Here is an 8,712-nt window from a genome sequence, read left to right as displayed (position 1 = left end):
ATATTTTGGATATATTGACATAAATAAAATATTAAAATTAATTTCACTTGTTTCATTTTACTTTTTTTTTTTTGAGATGGAGTCTCATTCTGGAGTGCAGTGGTGCAATCTTGGCTCACTGCAACCTCTGCCTCCCAGGTTCAAGCGATTCTCCTGCCTCAGCCACCCAAGTAGCTGGGACTAGAGGCGCATGCCACCACACCTGGCTAATTTTTGTATTTTTAATAGAGACACGGTTTCACCATGTTGGCCAGGATGGTCTCAATCTCCTGACCTTGTGATCTGCCCACCTCGGCCTCCTAAAGTGTTGGGATTACAGGCGTGAGCCACTGCACCTGGCCAGAGGCTGAGTTCTTTGCCCCAAACCTGCTGCCTCCAGTGTGAGACATCATTCCCGGAGGGGCCAGAGACACCTTGCAATGGGCTAGTAGTTCTGGGGGCCAGGACGATGTCTGGGTCTGTGGACAGAACTGGCTGCTCAGGCTCAGAGATGCAGCACCAGGCAGGTGATTGGTGAGCTAAGGCAGCCCCAGGATTGGACCTGGGATTTCTCCCATCCTTGAGGTCTCAGCTCAACTCATTATCTTTTTTTTTTTTTTTTGCAACAGGGCTTCACTCGGTCGCCCTGGCTGGAGTGCAGTGGTGCAATCTCAGCTCACTGCAGCCTCCACCTTCTGGGTTCAAGCAATTCTCCTGCCTCAGCCTCCCAAGTAACTGGGATTATAAGAATGCACCATTTTTGTATTTTTAGTGGAGAGGGGGTTTCACCATGTTGACCAGGATGGTCTCGAACTCCTGACCTCAAGTGATCCACCTGCCTCGGCCTCCCAAAGTGCTGGGATTACAGGCGTGAGCCACTGCACCCAGCCTCAATTCATTACCTTCCCTTACTATGACATCAGGGATTGAGGGTAGGAAATTGGAAGGGGAACCCAACATGCACGGCACACCCTGGTGTGTGTTAGGCAGTGGGCCAGGCACTTTTCACACATTCTTTCATTTAATTCTCATAGTTTTTCTAGGAGGGGGCTCTTATTATTGTCCACATTTCAAAAGGAGAACATTGACCAAGAGGTTAAGACTTTTGCTCAAGACAAGTAGAGAAGTAATGGGGCTGGAATACAGATTATTTCTGGATTAATCTCAGTCATCTAAAAATCATGAAAAGTCAGATCCTTGTGTTATATAAAAATAGTCAGTGAAGTGTTACATTTTTGGAGAAGGCATCCTCATTAAACAATTAAGAAATATTTCAGGAATGCAAAAAGGTATAAATAATAACATGATAGGCTGGAAGCGGTGGCTCATGCCTATAATCCCAGCACTTTGGGAAGCCAAGGCAGGTAGACTGCTTGATCCCAGGAGTTTAAGACTCCCCTGGGAAAGATGGCGAGACCTGTCTCTACAAAAAAATTTAAAACTTAGCCAGGCATGGTGGTGCATGCCTGTAGTCCCAGCTACTCAGGAGGCTGAGACAGGAGGATCCCTTGAGCCCAGGAATCCAAGCCTGCTATAGTGAACTATGATCACATCACTGTACTCTGGGTGACAAAGTGAGATTCTGTCTCAAGAAAAAAAGAAAAGAATAATGTGATGAACAGCAGCTATCAAGCTTGAGAAATAGAATCTGTCTCCAATTGCATCTATCTGCTTCCCCTGCCAGAGAACACCATTATTCCAAATTTGGAGCTAATGTCTCCCGTGCTTTATCTTTGTACTATTTTCCCTTGCTTCCCTCACCAATGACTCCTAATTTCTTTCTGGACACTGCAGTTTGATTATCTTGCACTTCTAGATTCATTCGATCCCTTCAGTGTTCCTCACTGAGACAGGCACTGAGCAAGAGTCTATAATCTCAGAACTACCCACATCTTCTGCTTCCCCCAAGGATTTTGGCCCAGCCCCTAGAGCCAATGCCTGTTGCTCCTCAATGCCACCAGTAAATGCTTAGACGCAGGAGGTGAGGCAAGCAGAGTAGAGTCCAGGAACCTTGGCTCTCAGTCAAAGAGCCACTCAAGGAAGGCAGGCAGGAACCATGTCCAGGCATGATATTTCCCTCTGTGAAGGCCATTCTCTGCCCTTTGCCCACTCAGTGTGAGTGCATCTCAGTCCATGTAGGGCAGGCTGGTGTGCAGTTGGCAATGCCTGCTGGGAGCTCTACTGCCTGGAACATGGGATTCAGCCTGATGGGCAGATGCCCAGTGACAAGACCATCAGGGGAGGGGATGACTCCTTCAACACCCTTTTTAGTGAAACTGGGCCTGGGAAACATGTGCCCCAGGTAGCGTTTGTGGATCTGGAGCCCGCTGTGATCAGTGAGTGATGATCAGTCCCAGCCATGACCTTGTCCCTGGGTACCACAGCAAGTCCTACTCCGTAACTGCAGAGCATGGCATTTGTGGTATAGCTTTTGTGGTATAGCATTTGTGGTATCCCAGGTGCTGCAGCCAATTAGAACTCCAGATGTACAGAATCACTGTTACTCAGCTCCTGAGTCTGTAGACCACTCCACATCCCTTTCCTTATGGAAAAACACATCCAAGCAGCACAAACACATCCAAACAGGTAATAGCAGCAATGCAGCCTGAATGCAGAACCTGGGAGCTGGTGACCCCACTCCCTTCGGGTACCCTGGGGCTCCAGCAGCTGTATCGCAAAGGCAGGTGGAGCCCAAAACTCTGCCCATTGCGATGAAGTTTGAACAGGTACATCCTGCCAGATCTTCTATCCAGAGCAGCTCATCACAGGCAAGGAAGATGCTGCCAATAACTATGCCCAAGGCCACTGCACCACTGGGAAGGAGCTCATCGACCTGGTACTGGACTGGATTCAGAAGCCAGTGAGGAAAGGGCTGAGGGCTGGGGCAGGGGGAATGAATCTGAATTCCTGTTGTGAGGTAGTCTGGACACCAGATTGGGGAAGGACAGCTTCAGCCTCTAGAAGAAACACACAGGATCAGGACCAATGAGGAGAGGTCCTGCACTCTGATCAGGGGGGCCAACTGTAGCTTCCAGCCTGGAGCTGGTGTCCCCTGCATCTCTGAAGTTGCTGGCCTGGTGCTAGGCAGGGTGTCCATTAAGGCAAACATGTTGATGGGCTGCCTGGCTAAGTTGTGGGGGTCCATAAGCATTCCCAGGATACCACCTTGTGTTACAAGGATGTGGGCGGAAGTCCCTGTGAAAGGCAGAGATTCAAAGAATGTCAGCCCAAAGCCTCTGTGATTGGCCTTGACTTTTACGAAGGATGGGGATGAGGTTCCTGGATTGTTGTTCTTAGTAGAGAAGCCCTCTAGAAACATCCAAAGTTAAATCAGCGGGGCATGGATATGATGGTGGGTGGAGTTGGCAAGTTATGACAACAGGATGAGGAAGCCCTGGAGTCCTGTGCACTGGTCAGCCTAGACAGCCAGCTCCACCCACCATCATACCCCTCTCTTCCAGCATACAACAGAGCTCTGTGTTAAGGACCTCAGGAGATTTCAGAGGAAGAGGGACAGGGAGGAGAAAGGGTGGGCCCTGGGCCCTCTCTATGAGGATCTCTTTTGTGCTCTTGGAAAAGTCTTCCAAGGAGTTCGTGAAACTTTTGGGAATTTAAAACAGCACAAGTTGGTTCTTTCCTGTCCATCAGCTGTGCTCCATGCCCCACATTTCCCCTCCCCTTCCCTGTCTAGGCTGACCAGTGCATAGGACTTCAGGGCTTTCTGGTGTTCCACAGCTTTGGCAGGGGCACCGGCTCTGGCTTCACCTCACTCCTGATGGAGCAGCTCTCTGTTGACTATGGCAAGAAATCCAAGCTGGAATTCTCCATCTACCCAGCCCCCCAGGTGTCTACAGCCGCGGTCGAGCCCTACAACTCTATCCTGACCACCCACACCACCCTGGAGCACTCAGACTGTGCCTTCATGGTGGACAATGAAGCAATCTATGACATCGGCTGCCGCAACCTAGAATCGAGCGCCCAACCTACACCAACCTCAATCGCCTCATTAGCCAAATCGTCTCCTCCATCACAACTTCTCTGCGCTTTGACGGGGCCCTCAATGTGGACCTGATGGAGTTCTAGATCAACCTGGTGCCCTACCCTCGCATCCATTTCTCCCTGGCCACCTATGCACCAGTTATCTCTGCAGAAAAGGCATACCACGAGCAACTGTCGGTGGCAGAGATCACCAATGTCTGCTTTGAGCCTGGATGGTGAAGTGTGATCCCCAGCATGGCAAGTACATGGCCTGCTGCTTACCGCATCATGGAGACACGGTGCCCAAGGATGTCAACGCTGCCATTGCCGCCATCAAGACCAAGCGCAGCATTCAGTTTGTGGACTGGTGCCCCACAGCCTTCAAGGTTGGTATCAACTACCATCTTCCCCGTGTGGTGCCTGGGGGTGACCTGGTAAGGTGCAACGTGCCATGTGCATGCTGAGCAACACAACAGCCATTACCGAGGCCTGGGCCCGCCTGGACCACAAGTTCGACCTGATGTATGCCAAGAGGGCGTTTGTGCACTGGTATGTGGGTGAAGGTATGGAGGAAGGTGAGTTCTCTGAGGCCCATGAGGATATGACTGCCCTGGAGAAGGATTACAAGGAGGTGGGCATGGATAGCGTAGAGCGGGGGGAAGAAAAGAAGTGGGGAATGAATACTAGGGGAATATTGCGTGTCTGTCCTACATAAAGTGCTGTGGCCTTATTGTCTCACGAATGTCTTTTTCTCTTGGGAAAAACCATGTGGGGAGGGCGTCTTCTCCATGAGAGATAGGAACGCTAGTATCTTAGCCTCTATTCCCCAGAAAGCAGATCTGATTTTAGATTTCATTACAGAGTGCAATTACAGCGAACAGAATGGGGGCCAAGGGAAGTAAGGCACAGAAGGAGGAAGAGTTCACCCTAGAGAAAATGCAGCTGAATAAATGGCATCTCAGAACCATCCTTGGGTGAGTGGGCAGGTGAGGGCTGGGGGTGGGGTTTATGCACTGGCTCTATTCTTCTACTGGTTAAACCTTCGCCCCATCCAGCATTAACTCCCCTGCACTGGTGGATTGCACACACTTGGGCTGTAGAGTCATCAGGAAACCCTGGGCAAGGAGGAGGTGCTGTTAAGTTGAACATATGTGAAGTCGGTGGGACCCCACATGGAGCTGCAACAAGAGACCAGTGAGGCCAGGAGGATCTGAAGTGATCCTTAAAGTAATCTAGTGCCTGCTAGCCCATCCTGAGATCTGGAGGCTTGTCTTCTCCAGGCAGGAGTTTGGGGTAATAGAGAGCCCTGATACTGGAGTTGGTTGAGGCAGAAGAATGGTGCAGTGGCAGCCACAAAGGGAGAATGGCTTGTAAGAGTAGGACTCTAAGGGTAGAGATTACCTCCCAGTAATCTCTGTCAACACTCACCACTTTTTTTTTTTTTTTTTTTCAGATGGAGTTTTGCTCTTGTTGTCCAGGCTGGAGTCCAACGGCACGATCTCGGCTCACTGCAACCCCCGCTTCCTGGGTTCAAGCAATTCTCCTGCCTTAGCCTCCCAAGTAGCTGAGATTACAGGCTAATTTTATGTTTTTAGTAGAAACAGGGTTTCACCATGTTGGTCAGGCTGGTCTCCAACTCCTGACCTTGGGTGATCCACCAGCCTTGGCCTCCCAGAGTGCTGGGATTAAGGGGTAAGCCACCGTGCCTGGCCCTGACACTCACCACTTTTTGATAAAGACAGTTAGTTGACCTTTTATCAGTCCTGTGGCATTATGCATGCACAGCTTCCCACTTCCACTTCCAAACAGATGGCAAACTTTAAATCCTAAGGCTAAGTGAGGCAAGAGAATCATTTGAGCCCAGGAGGCGGAGGTTGCAGTGAGCTGAGGTAGTGCCACTGCAGTCCAGCCTAGGCAACAGAGCCAGACTCCATTTCAAAAAATAAATACAATACAATACAGTACACTACAGTACAATACAATACAATACAATACAATACAATACAATTTTTGTAAGGACAGGATCTCACAATGTTGCCCTGGCTGGTCTCAAACTCCTGGGCTCAAGCAATTCTCCCACCTTGGCCTCCCAAAGTGTTGAGATTACAAACATGAGCCACTATGCCTTGCTAAAAGGGCTGACTTTTAAATCTCCATATATTTGACTTATGTGTCTTTCTATCAACTGGTTTCAAACTTGGGAAGGGAAGAGGTGTTACTCTGGGAGCCCTTCATACCCCAAGAAATAGCCATCATTTAGTGAGCATCTACTATGTGCTACATCCTGTATCCATATGATCTTGTTTAATTCTGAGGTTAGTACAGTTATTACACCCACTGGAACAGAAGCTCTCAGACAGGCCTTGGACTGTTTTTCATTGTTCTCATTACCCCAGTGTTGCCTGGCATATTAGATGATTAATATTTGTTGGATGAACTTGTTCAATGAATGCCTATTTTATAGATGTGGAGACTGAGACTCAAAGACTTGCCCAAGGTGGTAAATGGAGGAGTCGGGATTCAAACCCAGGTTAGCCTGCGCCAAATCACATGTTGCTCCCCCACCTTTTTCTTAGGTGCCCCTACTTCCTGCCCACAGTGGTTCCAGGCACCCCTCCAGACGCCACCTCTTCTGAGCCTGCCAGGTCCCCAGTACCCAGACAGTGACTCAGGTGCCTCTGGGGCAGGGAGCGGGTGACGCTTCACACTGCCCTGCCCAGGCTCTGGGAAGGAGGGCATTGATGTAAAGGGGAGAGTCCCAGCTTCTGGATCTGAATGGGGGTAGAGGCTTCTTTGGGGCTATCAGTGCCCTTTGGAAAACATCCCCCAACATCTCCTAGGAGGTGATGAGGGCCTGGGAGAGGCCAGGATTGGGGGTAGGGAGGGAGGTGAGCTCTTCACCTGCCAAGATGGCTGGGGATCCAGAGAGGCAGCTCATCTCCCTTCCTGTCTGCTGAACCAGCCAGCCCACCCTGGATGGTTATATAGCTATCTCCCTGAGGTCTTCCTGCTAGTAATACTCTGCTGGCAGGCCCTGGCAGGCCTGGGTTGGACTGGGTGTGGGTGTGGAGAGGTGGCAACCAGACCTCCTGGGGCAGCTGGGAGCACCACCCAGCTTGGCTCCTGGGGACTCCCTCAGTGCAGGGGAAATGCTTTCATCCCTGACACTTCTAAAGCCAAAGTACAATTGCCTTCTGCAGGCAGACAAAAGAGACAGGTTCCCAAGCTCAGATTTATTTGTTACAGGTTCCCAAACAAACTTATTCCCTGGGCTCTGATGTGTCAGAAACATGCCTGGCTTCAAAGCTGTGTTGTCACCATTCCCTCCTTCTGGAACGCCACCTCCCCCTGCTTGTCTCAATGTTGCCATTCCTTCCAGCTTAGGTCACAGCCATCCAGAACCTACCCAGCCCCACGGAGCTCTCTCTCTTCTGGATTCTTTCAGCATCTACCTCTGTCTCTATTTTTCATTTGGCGCTTGGCATGGGCTTCCTTGTATGATAGCACTTGGCTTCTTGTCAATGTCTTATTTCCCCCAACTCAATTTTTAACAATTAGTATGAATTTGAACAGTTATTAAATGCATATGCTTCAGAATTCAAAAACTATCAGAGAGATTTAGGAACAAGAAAAATAAGTCTCTTTCATCTTGTTCCCCTCTTGGCAGCCACCACTCTTAATGTTTTTGTTAGTGTTTCCTTCCAGAGATGTCTACATATGTATAGGTTGAATATCCCTTATCTGAAATGCTTGGGAACAGAAGTGTTTAGGATTTCAGATTTTTTCAGATTTTGAAATATTTGTGCATACATAATGAAATATCTTGGGACTGAAACCCAAGTCTAAATATGAAATTTACTTATGTTTCATATACACCTGATACACATTGCATGAAGGGAATGTTGTATAATGTTTTAAATATTTGTTTTGTTTTGTTTTGTTTTTTGAGATGGAGTTTCACTCTTGTTGTCCAGGCTGGAGTGCAATAGTGTGATCTTGGCTTACTGCACCTCCGCCTTCCAAGTTCAAGTGATTCTCCTGTCTCAGCCTCCCAGGTAGCTGGGATTACACGCGGCTGCCACCATGCCCAGCTAATTTTTGTATTTTTAGTAGAGACAGAGTTTCACCATGTTGGCCAGGCTGGTCTCAAACTCCTGACCTCAGGTGATCCTCCTGCCTCGGCCTCCCAAAGTGCTGAAATTACAGGCCTGAGCCATTGAGCCCGGCCTATGTTTTAAATAATTTTGTGCATGAAACAGTTTGTGTATATGAGGTCAGGTATGGAATTTTCCACTTGTGGCATCATGTCAGGTGCTCAAAAAGTTTTGGATTTTTGAACATTTCACATTTTGGGTTTTTCGAGTAGGGATACTCCATCTGTACTACCATGCTTGTATGCATATTCAGTATACACTTTGTTCTACACCTTGTTTTGTCACTTAATAATAAATAAATCTGGAAGATGGTCCATATGAACACCGTTAGCTATGCCTCATTCTATTTGGTCACAATATAATATTCCATCATATATCACACCAACACTTGTTTTGCCAGTCCGCTATTAATGGATATTTAGATTGTTTCCAATCTTTTGCTATTAAAAAGAACGCTGCAACACTTGTATGGTTTTTTTTTTTTTTTTTGCATGTATAACCATACATTCTTAGAATTGAGATTTCTGGGTCAAAGATTATGCATTTTAAATCTTGCTCTCTTTAGAAGTCACACCAGGTCGGGCACGGCGGCTCACGCCTG

At 48.3% G+C, this 8,712-nt stretch overlaps 1 protein-coding gene and 1 pseudogene across 1 annotated transcript in view; one reads left to right on the top strand and one right to left on the bottom strand.

Annotated features, from left to right (window-relative positions):
- Positions 1–8,712, bottom strand: part of TUBA4A (tubulin, alpha 4a) — a 27,607-nt gene that overhangs the window by 16,570 nt on the left and 2,325 nt on the right. The window lies entirely within an intron of this gene.
- On the top strand, positions 2,103–6,624 carry LOC105504776 (annotated as a pseudogene).

The sequence above is a fragment of the Colobus angolensis genome, unplaced genomic scaffold (assembly GCF_000951035.1).
Source record: "Colobus angolensis palliatus isolate OR3802 unplaced genomic scaffold, Cang.pa_1.0 Scaffold95, whole genome shotgun sequence".
Lineage (NCBI taxonomy): Eukaryota > Metazoa > Chordata > Mammalia > Primates > Cercopithecidae > Colobus > Colobus angolensis.
This window is presented reverse-complemented; position numbering and strand designations above follow the sequence as displayed.